Below are 14,577 nucleotides of genomic sequence, written 5' to 3'. Positions count from 1 at the left end.
GCTTTGAAAACCCTGTGGAGCAGTTCTACTCTGCACACGTGGGGTCACCATGAGTGGGCATCTACCCAACAGCAGCTAACAATAACAATGCCTGTGCACAGGTTATCACCCAGAAATTGGTGGATCTGTGTCAGAAGGAGACCTGAGTGACAGACCCTGTCCCCACATGCTGGGCTGAATCTTCACTGCTGCTGTCCGGTTTCTGTGCAGCCCACACAAATGTCCTAGAAGTGAGTACTGAGAAATGGGTGATGTATCTCTGACACACTGTAAATGTATACAGCTCTTTCCCTTCTGGTTTTTAAAATGTCCTTAGAGGCATTTTAGAAGAGGTTAGCAATAATGATGTTCACATAGATTATTTGAGTTTGCCTACTGAGCAAACAGTTGAATTAAGATTCAAATCCAAGATTCAGAGAATCTCATTTCAGACCTTGTGTTTTTTTCCTTACAACACATTTTAAGGGTAGATGCGTCTTTTCATATGGAATAGCGGCTGTTTAGCCAGGAGAGCTTAAAAAAAAAAAAATTACTATGTAAAATTAGGAATTTGAGATAATTCATAAAAATGTGATTCTCCAAAGTTATTCTCATAGGATCTCTGGGTGGCACATAGGTTAAGCACATGACTGTTAGCTGAAAGGTTGACGATTTGAACCCACCCAGCGGCACTTCAGAAGATAGGCCTGCTAATCTACTTTTCAGAAAGGCCACAGCCTTGAAAAACCCTATGGAGCGGTTCCTCTCTGCACACTTGGGGTCGCCATGAGTTGTAACCAACTCAGGGGCAACTAACAGCAACAACGATTCTCATCTTAAACTTGTAGATGACAAGTTCTCCCTGGTTAAAACATTGGCATTAAAGTAATACAGTTTTAGTTTGTCTCATTCTCTGCCCAAGAGTTGACAGAGTTCTGGCATATCCATTCAAGACCAGTTCGGAAGGAAGAGTACTACCTCCTGAGATTCAAAGCCCAATTCTTCAATACCACCTGATAGGTGGGGAGTCCCATCCAAATAATGACTGCGTACAACCCAGACTCTCCAGCCGAAAGACATGTTTTAGGAGGTATCCCTCAGTAAACCTTAGTCACCTTCCTAACAACAATTAAAAAAAAAAAAAGCCATTGGCACTGCATCAATTCCGACTCTTAGTGACACTATTGGACAGCATAGAACTGCCCCGTAGAATTTCCAAGGAGCAGCTGGTGGATTTGAGCTGCCGACCTTTTGGTTGGAAGCCAAGCTCTTAACCGCTGCACCACGAGGGCTCTGGTCACCTTCATAGGTGTCTAAATAATAAACATTAGACCAATGTTTGCAATGTCAAAGAGTAAGTCTATTCAGCAGTGAAATTATTTTTTATAGCTGACCAAAGTAATACTACAATAGAGGCCTCCTAAGTTATTGTTAATTAAATTGCTAAAAGAATAGCAAATACACCAAACCCCACCTGACAGTGCAGGGTTGTATTTAATCTTAAAATACCCTCATAATAGGCACAAAAATATGTTTTATTTTGAAAAAGCATATTACTTACAAGTATTTCTGTATGCCATCCATGTAGCATGCTGCCTCCCATGTGCCATTAAGTGCTATACAGAAAAGTGACCCAAGAGTGTGATGGAGTAACACTATCAGAAAACAATAGATTGAGAGAGAGAACATTTAAAAATTGTTGCTAACCATTGCTGAATTATTGGTAACTCTTACTGAGTTATTCAAAAATTCATTGAATAAGATTACTTCCTGTTCATTGAAGTAGTTTCCAAGTCAGTATGAAGTTCGAATGAATTTGCTTCGGTTCCTGAGAATGCCAGTTTTGTTTGTTTGTTTGTTTTTGTCTCTAACAAACGTAAACTGTTATTTGAGGTAGAAAGTTTCCCTGCCGGACAAGTTGCGGCCTGGAAGTGGTGAAACGTCTGGGCAGGGGGAAGGGCGGGGGTACTAATGAAACGTTGTTGTGGAATAATTCACAAAGGGATACAAGATGTGTTACATAATGCAGCCTTTTGTTTGTGGAGCCTTTGACAGAATCCTGCACAGTTTTAGCTCAAGCTGAAAGCTGCCACCAAAGGCCTCCATAACTCCGGGCAGCTTTACGTCTTTTTCCCTACCTCCTGCCATGATTATTCTGGCGTCTGATTAAATCACACCTTATATTTAAGGTCACTAACCTAGTTTTTTTTTTTTTTTTTAACCTAACACGACCCAAAGCTACTTATTTCTCTCATCCTCTCCTGTTTGGAAGGCTTGAAAATAGCTTGGTACCAACTTCTGTAGTCTTTTCTCCAAAAGTAAATGCTATAGTCGTTTCCTCCTGGGTTCAAACCTCAGGTGAAAGATACCGGAAGCAAGTTAGCATGCTAGAGTCTGAAGCATTTGAGCGAGTCACAGTCCTGCTGCTTGAGGGACAGAGAAAATGTCTCCTTGCTAGTGGTAGATGACAAGTGCTGGTTCTCACTTATTTTAATAGAGCTGGAACTGTATAGCATTGTCTTATTTATATTTAATAGGAAGTGTGTTGATACCATCTCTTCTTTAAAATTAATCTTTTGAAACTTATTTCAATGTCCTGTTTCTTACTTAAAATGTTTCTACTAATTTTTAAAAACCCGAAAGTTTGCTTTTATTGTATGTAATAACTGAATTAAGGCCAAAAAAAACCCAAAACAAAACCCATTGCCATCGAGTCAATTCCGACACATAGGCGTTTTTTAGTGACCCTTTTTTCTATAGGACAGGGTAGAACTAACCCATAGAGTTTCCAAGGGGCATCTGGTGGATTTGAACTGCTGACCTTTTGGTTAGTAGCTGTAGCTCTTAACCACTGTGCCACCAGGGTTTCGAATAACTCAACTAAGTTGTAACAAACTCTTGTTACTTCTTATTTTTCACTCAAAAGTTTCTTTCTTGACCTGGTTTAATCCTCTTTTTTGACCCTAATACAAATTTTCCCCTAACTTCTAGAGTGAGAATTTCATTACATATATTGAATATCTAGTATATATAATCACGTTGTAACACGAATGAATATTTATGAAGTGCCATGAATGTGACCAATGTTTGCAGTCTAGTTAGGAAAGAGCGGTGTGGATATTTCAAATTACAAATGTTATCTTTTGGTCAAAAATCCTGACTAGAGTGTCTTAAACAGACAGAGGCTTGTTTTCCTCATGTAACAAGAAGCTGAGAGATAGGGAGCTCCTGGTGTGTGAGAAAGTCAGCATCGCTGTGAGGTAGAATTGACTTGATGGCAACTAACAATAAAAAGAAGCATCTCAAGGATTCGTTGTTTTTTTTTTTTTTTTTCCCCCTGCTCATTGCTTCATGATCACAAAATAGCTGCTGCAACCCTAAGCATCATGTCTGTGTTCAAAGAGGGAAGAAAAGGAAAGCAGACTAACCCTCTTTGTCTCTCCTTTTATCAGAAAAGAAGCTTTTCCAGAAATCAGCCTTCCAAGTAGATTGCCAAGGGACCTTACTGACTAGAACTGGGTCTCCAGGCCACCACTGCTTACTAGGGAGGAAAGGGACTCAGGGAATACGTTTGTCATTGTAGGCTTGTTGCTGTTGTTAACTGCCGTGGAGTCAGCCCCTGACTCATGGTGACCCCATGTACAACAGGATTGAACCATTGTGATCCACAGGGTTTTCATCGGCTCGTTTTTAGAAGGAGATCACCATACCTTTCTTCTGTTCTGTCTTAGTCTAGAGGCTCCACTGAAACCTGTTCGGAATCCTAAAACAAGCAAGCCTTTACTACTGGTGGCTATGCTTGAAGTGAATTGGCTGGGAGTCAAACTTAGGTCTCCTGCTTAGAAGGGAGAATCCTGCCCCTGGACCACCACTGCCCTCACAATGTCCTTGGAACAATCAAAGCTAATCTGGGCCTGAGCACATTGCTACTCTGAACAAAGTAGGGGTCAGTAACTAGGAGGAATCAGGGGAATAAATATTGGGTAGGCGATAGTGTCTACTCCAGCTGTGTTGTTGTTGTTGTCAGGTGCCTTCCAGTCGGTTTTGAATCATAGCGACCCCGCGGACCCCATGTACAACAGAACAACACACTGCTCGATCCTACGCTTGAGCCCATCCTTGCAGAGACTGTGTCAGTCCATCTCACTGAGGGTCTTCCTCCCTTTTGCTGACCCTCTACTTTACCAAGCATGATGTCCTTCTCCAGGGACTGGTCCCTCCTCATAACATGTCCAAAGTAAGTGAGACGAAGTCTTGCCATCCTTGCTTCTAAGGAACATTCTGGCTGTACTTCTTCCAAGACAGATTTGTTTGTTCTTCTGGCCGTCCATGGTACCTTCGAGATTCTTCACCAACACCATAATTCTAAGGCATCAGTTCTTCTCCGGTCTTCTTATTCATTGTCCAGGTTTCATATGCATATGTGCAATTGAAAATACCATGGCCTGGGTCATGCACCTTAGTTCTCGAAGTGACATCTTTGCTTTTTAACACTTTAAAGAGGTATTTTGCAGCAAATTTGCCCAATGCAATACGTCATTTGATTTCTTGACTGCTGTTTCTATGGACGTTGATTGTGGATCCATGTAAAATGAAATCCTTAACAACTTCAGTATTTTTTCTGTTCATCATGATATTGCTTACTGGTCCAGTTGTGAGGATTTTTGTTTTCTTTATGTTGAGGTATAACCCAAGGATTTTTGTTTTCTTTATGTTGAGGTATAATCCATACTGAAGACTGCTCTACATACAGGTTCCACATGAGCACAATTAAGTATTCTGGAAGTCCCGTTCTTTGCAATGTTATCCATAATTTGTTATAATCCACATAGTTGAATGCCTTTGTGTAGTCAATAAAACACAGGTAAGAATATTTCTGGTATTCTTTTAACCAAGATCTATCTGACATCAGCAATGATATCCCTCCTTCCATATCCTCTTCTGAATCCAGCTTGAATTTCTGGCAGTTCCATGTCAATGTACTGCTGCAACTGCTTTTGAATTATTTTCAGCAAAATTTTACTTGCATGTGATATTAATGATAAAATTATTCCATAATTTCCACCTTCTGCTGGATCACTTTTCTTTGGAATGGACAAAATAGGGATCTCTTCTAGTCAGTTAGCCAGGTAGCTATCTTCCAGATTTCTTAGCATAGGTGGTGAGTGCCTCCTGGGCTGCCTCCGTGTGTTGAAACATCTCAGTTGCTCTTCTGCCAGTTCCTTGAGACTTGCTTTTCACCAACACCGTCAGTCCCACTTGGAATTCTTTCAATACCATCAGTTCCTGATCACATGCTACCTCCTGAAATGGTTGAACATCAACCAGTTATTTTTGGTACAGTGATCCTGTGTATTCCTTCCGTCTTCTTTTGATGCTTCCTGTGTCGTTCAATATTTTGCCCACAGAATTCTTCAATAGTGCAACTCGAGGCTTCAATTTTTCTTCAGTTCTTTTAGCTTGAGATATGCCAAGTATGTTCGTTCCTTTTGGTTCCCTAACTCCCGGTTTTTGCACATTTCATTATAATACTTTGTCTTCTCAAGCCGCCTTTGAAATCATCTGTTTTACTTCATTATTTCTTCCATTCACTTTAGCTACTCCTCATTCAAGAGCAAGTTTCAGAGTCTCTTCTGACGTCCATTTTAGTCTTTTTTTTTTTTTTTCTTTCTTTCTTGTCTGTTTAATGACCTTCTGCTTTCTTCACATATGATGTCCTTGATGTCATCCCACATCTCATCTGGTCTTTACTTACTAATACTCAATATGTCAAATCTATTCTTGAGATGATCTCTAAATTCAGGTGGGATATACTGAAGGTCATATTTTGGCTCCAGCTGTAGTAGTCAAAATAATCGTAATAAAAATAGGAGGAAAATTAATGTGGACTACAAAAATGAGAAAATTTATGGAAAAGGTGGGACATAAGTTGGACTACAAGATAACTAAAGCAATTGTATCAGTAAAAGAATAAGAGATAGGACACCACAACTGAATAAAGGAAAAACGAAAACTTGAAAGGAAAAACATGTATGTTCTGTTTGGGAAGTGGCTGCTACGCCGTGAATCCCTTGATGTCGTGAGGCAGGAAGTAGAGCGTGTTCTGATCTACGTTCCTAGTGTCTCGTGTATGTTGTCGTTAGTTGCTGCAGAGTCAGCTCCATCTTATAACCTTATGTATAACCAAACAAAACGTTGCCCAGTTCTCTACCATCTCCATGACCTTTGACACGTTTGAGCCCACTGTTGTGGCAATTGTGGTCATTGTGTCTATCCATCTCATTAAGGGTTTTCTTCATTTTTGCTGACCCTCTGCTATACAAAACATGATGTCCCTTTCTAGCAACCGGTCTTTCTTGATGACATGTCGAAAGTAAACAAGACGTGGTCTTACCATCCTCACTTCCGAGGATTGTTATGGTTGTATTTCTTCTAATATTGATTTGTTTGTTGTTCTGGTATTCCCTGGTATATAAAATATTCTTCGCCAGCACCACAGTTCAAATGTATCAATTCTTCTTCTGTCTCCTTTTTTCATTGTTCAGCTTTCCCATGCATATGAGGTGATTGAAAATCCAATGACCTGGGTCAGGTGCACTTTAGCCATCAAAGTGACATCTTTGCTTTTTAGAACTTTACAGAGGGCTTTCGAAGCAGATTTTCTCAATGCAGTATATTGCTTGATTTCTCGACTGCTGCTTCAGTGAGCATTGATTGTTGATCCAGAATGAAACCCTTAACAACTTTTTCTCTATTTATCATGATGTTGTGAAGATTTTTGACTTCATTACGTTCACCTGTGGTCCATCTTGGAGAATATGATCTTCTTTTACCTTCATTAGTAAGTGCTTCAAGTTGTCTTCATTTTCAGCAAGCAAGGTTGTGTCAACAGCACATCACAGGCTGTTAACGAGTCTTACTCTAATCCTGACGCTGTGTTCTTCTTCGTATAGTCTGACTTCTTGGATTATTTGTTCAGTGTATAGATTGAATAAATCAAGTGAAAGAATACACCCTTTTCCAATTTTGAACTGTTTCTCGCTATTACTGTTGCTGTCGTTAGTTGTAGATCCAGCTGTGACTCATGGTGACCTTAGCTACACAGAGAAAATGTTGCCTAATTCTGTGCCATCATCGTGATCATTAGTATGTAAATACTAGAATGTCCTGTCCTATTTTGTTTCCTCAACCTCAAGATTTAATTTAGCTTATAGTCTTCAATACAACTTAGTAGTATACTGAAATAACTAATGAAAACCATTTTATTTCTTAATCGTACCTCCTGGAATCCAAGGATAATTTCAAGGATTTAACATTATTATTCATTTTCAGACCTTTATTTTACCTGAAAAATATTCCAGTGGACTGGTTGATAGGTATAATATTAAGAAGCAAAACCTTAAGAACGTGGCATTCCTAGCATGCCTGTACCTTTCGGTTAACAGCCGAGTGCTTAACCACTGTGCCACCAGAGATCCTCTTTGTTCATGCTAGTAGCTTGTCGTTTGATACATTCAAACTTTAGGTGTGTGTTCTCCAACCTCTCCTAGCTCCTTAGGTATGAGATGTCGTTTATGAATGACGGGTATAGATTTATTCCCAAGGGTGGAAATTCCTTCATTTGTTAGTGTTTCTCATCTCTGGATTTGGAGAGCTAAAAATGGAATCCAAACTATCATTTTTAATCATATCATGCGTTTTTATCTCATCTTCATTACAAAGAATTGAGAGCATTTCAGAGCCATTATCTCATTCATCCCTAAAGTAAACCAATGAGAGTAGAGAGGGATACGTGTAGTTATTTCCCTTTTAATTATTAGAAAGCTGGAGCCTGAGCATTCTGGTGTTGTATAACAAAGCAGCAAGTGAGAACAGGTGAAAATCTAAGAGCTGTAGCTCCAAGAATGCAAAGCCAGCTTCCTTTCAATGTGACAGCTTTCTTGAGCAAGTTCTGCGGAGTCTAATTGCTAAGTATCTTCCATGCCTGCCTTCTTTCCTGCCCAAACAGCTGCTTAGCCATTGATTTCAGTTGTATCCACAAAAAAGAAAAAAGAGGTGTAGCGGAGGCATGAGTGTGTGCAGCGCAGAGGTCCTGTGCAAGCTGTGATAGACACGATAGACTGTTTCGGTCTTTGCTTTGCATTAAAATTAAAAGCAAAGTTGGAGAGTCCTCCATCAAGCTAATCCATAAACATTTGACTATCAGCCCAGCAGCTGTGAAGCAACCTGTTCGTGTTGCTAGTTAAGAACGTTCTTCTAAACAGGCCATCCTAGAAACTCTGCCTCGGCTCTAGGTATCGCTAGAATTTTCCTAACGTACTGTTGAGAGAAGCCAGAAACAGAGGAAATGTGCTTCTTTTTTACAGATCTGGAAAGCAGAGCCTTAGAAACAGGTGATTGTATTTCCATCCTTCTTTACCTAAATCTTTTTACCTAAATCTAGATTAAAAAAAAAAAAAAAAACCGTATTCACGTTTGGTTTCATTGGTTTCTTTAGTCAAAAAAAAAGACATCTGAAGCTTAGGAAAATCCTTGGCCTGCATGACTGAATGTTTAAACAGGTGCACGCTGCACTGCCCTGGCTGAGGAAAGGTAGTCCCCTCCTTCTGGAAACCCTGATGTTAAGAGAAGTTTCTCATGCCAGCTTTTAGGAGCTCCTGTGAAGGAAGGAAGACTCAGGTGATTCTTAAGTCTTATTACCTGGTTACCAACCCACTGCCTTTCTCCCATTCTGTGTTCTCATGAAGAAATTGATTTAATAGATTCAAGATATTATTAAATACATTCCGCATTCATATTATATGTCCTCTTTGAATCCAAGTGCCAACACAATAGAATTTCATTTTATAAATAACACCTTTCAAGCTAACACCACAGGGCACAGTACAAAAGAATCAAAATAGAACACAAATGCTGTAATCAAATGCAGACCCCAGGAAGGCTGATTAAAAAGGCACGATGCTAGTAAGAGCAACCGACAGAGTAAGTATAGTGGGTCAGAGCAGAAAAGCCAGCTGAATAGAAGGGCGAACTAAAATAAAATGGACTTGCCTGCCTGATTCCCATGGACTTACGAATTTCTTTTGTCATTGTCTCCTACTGGACTCAGGAATTACAGGGTAGAGGTGGATGTGTGGGGGCCATCCAATGTGGGGTCATTCAGTTTATCCCCAGTCTTTACACACACGACACAAACAAAAGATCCTACAGACCACCTCTTGCAGCTGCCAGTGATGCTTCCAATATGATTGGGAGGCGACCCAACAAGGTTTGTTTGCTTGATAATACTGCTGGTTTTCAGGCAGCACAACCATCAGGAGGCAAGTAGATCTCTTTTGTGACAGTGAGAACAGCTAGTACTCCTGTGACCAGGCATAGGCAAATGTGCGGGAACGGGCGAGACAGGTACCTTGCCGTCTTAGCTTTGTGATGGCTCCTTCTCCACAGGACTCTCCTCATCCAGTCGCTTTTTGTGTTCTCAGCCTCTCACCAACACCACCCTTGTCTGATGTCAAGGTTTGTGTTTTTCAACCCTACCACAAACTATAGAATAAAAGGTTCTGTCCCCTTCTTAATGAAATTAAGGATTGGAAGAAAGTAGGTAAGTATTCTGCAGTAGGTGTCCCACCTATGTGCACAACCAGTTCTCACAGTGTGCCTTGGAGAATTGGCCAAGTTGGCCCTTTAACAGAGCTTCATTACTGATACTTCTCTATTTAATACGGAGGGTGGAACAATATAGGACAGGAATCGTGGGACGAATTTCCTACTGAACATATATTGTTCTAAAAAAATAGCAACCTATTGTTAGTTAATCAGTCCCCTTAAAATGACTCATGGAACAAGCAAATACTGGTTCTAGAGTCAATAAAAAGGAAAGAGAAAGGAAAAAATGACCATCGAGGTAACTTTTACCTCTCTGGAAGCTTTGGGTGGTTTGTAATGGTTCTCCTGATCCTCCGCTTAGTTGAAGTTCTGGGCTGGCATCACTGATGCATAAATTTAGGGCAATGATTGAGCACTTTGGCCATCTTTTTGTGAATCTATAACGTAGAAACAGTAAAATTAAGCAATGCAGGCAGCATCTGGGGGGAGAAGGTTATTGTACAAATACTACTATTGCTACTTTTATTTAATAGCATCTGCTTTTCCTGAATTCTGACAGTATGGACTTAGCTATACCAAGAGAGCTCATTTATTAGTAAAGGCGTACAGCAGTGTAGTAAATTGAGAATACCGGGTTATAATCTCCAAAGAGAGTTATTTCATAAAATTTGTGAGCAAATAATAATGACACTTTTGCCAGTTTTCAAGGTATTAGCTCTCAGCTCCAAATTTACCCTTCCTTGCCTGCTCTGCAAAAATGCATCTGGGTCCTTTAAATGTTTTTCCTTGGCCAGATGGTACAAGGGCGCTTTGTCAGTAGAGGGTGGTGGAGAGACACTGCAGGTGGAAGAGGTTTTTCTTTCTGGTTCCCACACACCCCTTTGCTAGGCTCCAGCAGTGTGTGTGGTTTCTCAGGTGTCTGTCCCTGCGGCACAGCTGGCTTCTCCAGTGCTAGGCTCCCGCAGCATACACAGCTGCTCTGGTACCCAGCTTCCGGAGCTTCTCTGGAGCACAAGGGCTAGAACTCCCCCCAGGATCCGCTGTCCCCTGTACACACACACGCACACACGCGCGCACACACACACACACACTGGGTGGTTTTTTAGTGGAGCACTTCAGATAATGCACCTCCCTGATGCCCATAGGGTGTATTTCCAGCAAGTTCTGCTAGCATAGCACCTCTACAACTTCTCTGCCATTCAGTGTATTTTGGCTGTGACCTGTCCAAAAAGGCCTGGAGCTTAACCTGGGGCTGAGGGGAGATGGGGGAGTCTTCGTGGGTACTCTGTCTCAGTCCTAGGAGTAGTGGCTACTCATTATATTTGCTATCCTTATATAATTTAGATAGGGTAGTGGTGGTTCGGTGGTAGAATGCTCGTCTTCGATGGGTTTGATTTCCGCCCAGTGCACCTCATCCACAGCCTCCACCTGTCTGTCAGTGGGGGCTTGTGTGTTGTTATTTCAGACTAAGAAGAAAGGCCTGGAGATCTTCTTCCAAAAATCAACCAGTGAAAACCCTATAGATCACAACAGTCCGGTCCACAACCAATCATGGGGATGGCACAGGATAAGGCAGTGTTTTGTTCCATTGTGCATGGGGCCACCAAGAGTCAGGGGCAGACTCAATGACAACTAACAATAACAACATATTCAGGGTATTCTTTACTTCTTAGTAGCTACTTTCTCATTACTCCAATCCCCAGTTATAGTTACTAATTCCTTACGTTAAACTTTCCCTGTTCAAATTGCTACGTGGTTTCCCTCTTCTTTTGGACCCTGACTGATCCATACCCAAAGAATTTTAAGATAATCTGTATTCTTTGGGAGTGGTGGGGGAAATCCATATAAACCACCTTTTTATGAAATGGATTAGCGTTGATACTATGTGCCTTATCTAGGCCTATTAGATGAATTAAAAAGTTTTGGAAATTTGGCTTTGGATTGAAAGATGGCATAATAATATGATGCTATATTCTATTTTTAGGGTACATATGGTTTTAAAGATCAATTCATAAATATTTGGCTTGATTTCACTGGATGTTTTTAAAATGTAGGCTAAAATAAAGCCATCAAAAACAGTCTGGACTCAAAAATAATTTTTCGACCTCAAAAAGATGTTGGAAAATAATAATACTGTAATGTGAATTTGTACATTATTAATGCTAAGATAATAATGATAAACCAAAAAAAACCCAAACACCATCATTTATTAAGAACTCAGAAAGTCCTTGGCATTTTACATTAATTTATTGAATCTAAAACCTGATGGTGTCATGGTTAAGAGCTATAGCTGCTAACCAAAGGATTGGCAGTTCAAATCCACCAGGTGATCCTTGGAAATTCTATGGGGCAGTTCTACTCTGTCCTATAGAGGTCACTATGAATCAGAATCAACTCAACGACAATGTGTTTTTTTCAGTAGAGGTGGATACTGTTATTATCCCTATTTTACAGATGGGAACATAACATAGAGGCTAGAGAAGGTTAAAGAACTCAATTAAGATGATGCAGTTAGTAAAGTTCACAGACAAAATTTGAACCCAGATATGCCTCCTGGGAGTCCTGGATCTTAACGGCTGTACCCGGTGCTGGAATACTGCCACCGAAGCAATCTCAGGTTACCTGTGAGAACAAATACAGAGTGCTTGTTTTTGTTGTTTTCATCAAAGATCCAGAAAAAGAAACTCTGAAGTATATGTCGAGTACATAGCACACCCTGAAATATTCCTGAGGCGTCAACTAACTGCTTTTCCCTCACAAGATCTGGACAAACCGGGTGAACACTGGTGATCAAATTCCCAGAACCAGAGTGTTAACAGTGTCCCAAAAACCCAGCCGCTATGATTCAGAGCTGAACTGAAAGCAGATGAAATATTAACAGCAGTTCTAACGGCAAAAAATGAAATATGAGATCCTGTATCAGAAATTATTAGTAACCTGTTAAAAGAAATGCTGAAAAATGGCAGCGACCAAATTAAAGCTGGGAAACAGAGCCCAAATGGGAAATTTCAAAAAGTTTGGAGGAAAATAAATGACAGATTGTCCTCTTGGCTCTTATTACTATGCCATCCTACTTGGCAATGGATGGTAGAGGTGAAATAAGAACTGCATCACTGCCAGTGCTGGTCCTCAAATTTGTAGTCCTAAATGTCTGTGATGGGTCTGCGATTGATTGGAAAAGTGGTTGGAAGTTGGTAGCATTTTAGCTTCATCTAAAAGAGTCTGGAGACTCTTATTATGAAAGGCTTCCTCTCATTTGTAAATTGGCCCCTTTGCTCTACTTTTGGATGGCTGGCTTCCTTCATGCCGAGCCACACTAAATGTTCTACATTGGGAAGCTATTCTCCTTAAATACCTCCAAATTTAACGCATCTATTAAATAAAAAAAATTTTTTTTTTTTTTTTTATCTGGATGCGTGAGTGTTTATGACTCAAAAGGTCTCACATCAGAAACTGAGAGAGGTTACGAATACAAACTGCCAGGTAGTAGACGAAGGAGATGTTTTTCCGTCAGTAACTAAAGGCAGAGAAATGACTATACGCAGAGCTGTTGAGCCCTTGGTGCCAGAGGGAAATAAAGGAAATGGGCTGCAGAGCCATAGAACCGTAGTGTTAGCAGAGGCTGTGGAGTTCATGCCATCCTACCCTATCATTTTTCAATGAAGAAACTGAGACATGGAGAGTTGAAGGGCTGGACTTGCCCGAGACACATAGCTGTTTATGGACAGTCGGGCCAAATGCATTTCCCAACTCCCAGTCCGGGACTCTGCAGGACAGCCCGCTATTGCCATCCCAGCTGAAAATTAACACTAACCCAGCCTGGAACATATTAAAATTCAGCATCTGCGGGGAGAAAGAGAAACAATGAACTCAGAGGTGGAAATAGATCTGTGAGAAGGAAAGGGTAGCAAGTCTTCTTCTTCATTATGACTCATTGGCCAACCTTGTGGCAAGACGCCTTCTGTCAGTTCACGCCCCTGTGTCTTCCCATGAAAGCAATAAAATAACTTGGTTGTAATCCTCCAGAGTTTATATTTACGTATTCAGGTTTGATCTGCTTCGAGAATTTTCCTATATACAGGTTATCTCCAGAAGTAGATTGGGTTGTGGGTGGCACTGCTATTGATCCTTTTTTATTTACAGAAGCTTGACTTTCTTTCTCTAGCAGCGAAATGTGCTCCAGAGTCCTGGTGGAAAGCATCTTCTCCATGGGCCACTCTTTTTTTTTTTAATTGTGCTTTAAGTGAAAGTTTACAAATCAAGTCAGTCTCTCATGGAAAAATTTATATATACCTTGCTGTATACTCCTAGCTGCTTTCCCCCTAATGAGACAGCACACTCCTTCTCTCCACCCTGTATTCCCTGTGTCCATTCAGCCAGTTTCTGTCCCTGTCTGCCCCCTCATCTCCCATCCAGACAGGAGCTGCCCACACAGTCTCATGTGTCTACTTGATCCAAGAAGCTCACTCCTCACCAGTATCATTTTCTATCCCATAGTCCAGTCCAATCGCTGTCTGAAGAGTTGGCTTTGGGAATGGTTCCTGTCCTGGGCCAACAGAAGGTCTGGGGACCATGACCTCCAAGGCCCTTCTAGTCTCAGTCAGACCATTGAGTCTGGTCTTTTTACTAGAATTTGAGGTCTGCTCTCCTGCCCTCCATGGGCCACTCTTAACAGAGGCCCAGAAGTAGGTTTAAGATGTAAGAATTATCTTCTATTAACCCTTTATTCTGTTAACCTAATGGAGTACTCAGGCCATGTGAGGGTCTTTTAATCAGACTCTTGAGTTCAGTGAAATATAGTTTTCTAAAAGTTTTTTTTTTTTTTTTGGAAAGCATAGAGTAAATTGAAGTAAACCAGGAGCACAGAAGATACAAGAAAAACATTTCAATAGGCCTCCCCATGAAAAGGTAGCGCAAGTGTTTTAGACCAGTCAAATATTTTTCAGAAGAGAGCAACCGGAAATGAGAGAATCAGACAAGATAATGAAAATT

General features: G+C 40.7%; 1 protein-coding gene across 50 annotated transcripts in view; it reads left to right on the top strand.

The window, feature by feature from the left end:
- The window catches only part of ZBTB20 (zinc finger and BTB domain containing 20), a 1,035,663-nt gene that overhangs the window by 685,788 nt on the left and 335,298 nt on the right, over nt 1-14,577 (top strand). For 6 of the 50 annotated variants that reach the window (XM_064283151.1, XM_064282661.1, XM_064282963.1 and 3 more), the window contains one exon: nt 102-230. The exons of the other annotated variants lie outside the window; for them this stretch is intronic. The gene's annotated coding sequence lies outside the window, so the exon portion shown is untranslated. The remainder of the gene's footprint in view (nt 1-101; nt 231-14,577) is intronic. 50 annotated transcript variants of the gene reach the window in all.

The sequence above is a fragment of the Loxodonta africana genome, chromosome 1, assembly GCF_030014295.1.
Source record: "Loxodonta africana isolate mLoxAfr1 chromosome 1, mLoxAfr1.hap2, whole genome shotgun sequence".
NCBI lineage: Eukaryota > Metazoa > Chordata > Mammalia > Proboscidea > Elephantidae > Loxodonta > Loxodonta africana.
The sequence above is the reverse complement of the archived record's forward strand: the minus strand, read 5'-3'. Positions and strand labels throughout refer to the sequence as shown.